Below are 542 nucleotides of genomic sequence, written 5' to 3'. Positions count from 1 at the left end.
GATAGTTTTTGGACGAGTTGAATATGGTTCATCCATTAAATTCAAAATAGAGAGAGAAAATAATTGTATAAAGCAGTTTTCAGATTTTTTGGCGCATAGAAAAAATAGAAATTTTATATTTTATATCAAAAGAAAACCCGCCAACAATTTTTGCTATAGTCATTGCCGTAGTATTCGGATCATCAAAGAAATGTAAAACTCTTAGTTTTACTAAGACTTTTGGAAGGGCAGACCTAATATGCAGCACGGAATTCATAGGTATCGAAATTTTTGAAATCTAAAAAGAAAAAACTAAATTAATGCCCTCCTAATTGCTAGTTATCAAATACTTAGTTAACTAAAATTTTTTCATTGCAAGAGAACATGGAGTTTTTATGAAACCATTTAAAATAGTCATTTTTTAGATTTCTCGAACAGTTACAGGTTTCACAGTAAGGAATTCCCAACACAAAACACGGTAGCAGTTATATTCATATGATACTAGATACTGGATGTAATAATAATGTTTAGGCCAAACTGGTAAAATTCTTATTTATTGTAAC

Source organism: Macrobrachium rosenbergii, chromosome 25 (genome assembly GCF_040412425.1).
Source record: "Macrobrachium rosenbergii isolate ZJJX-2024 chromosome 25, ASM4041242v1, whole genome shotgun sequence".
Taxonomy (NCBI): domain Eukaryota; kingdom Metazoa; phylum Arthropoda; class Malacostraca; order Decapoda; family Palaemonidae; genus Macrobrachium; species Macrobrachium rosenbergii.
Note: the sequence above shows the minus strand (reverse complement) of the source record.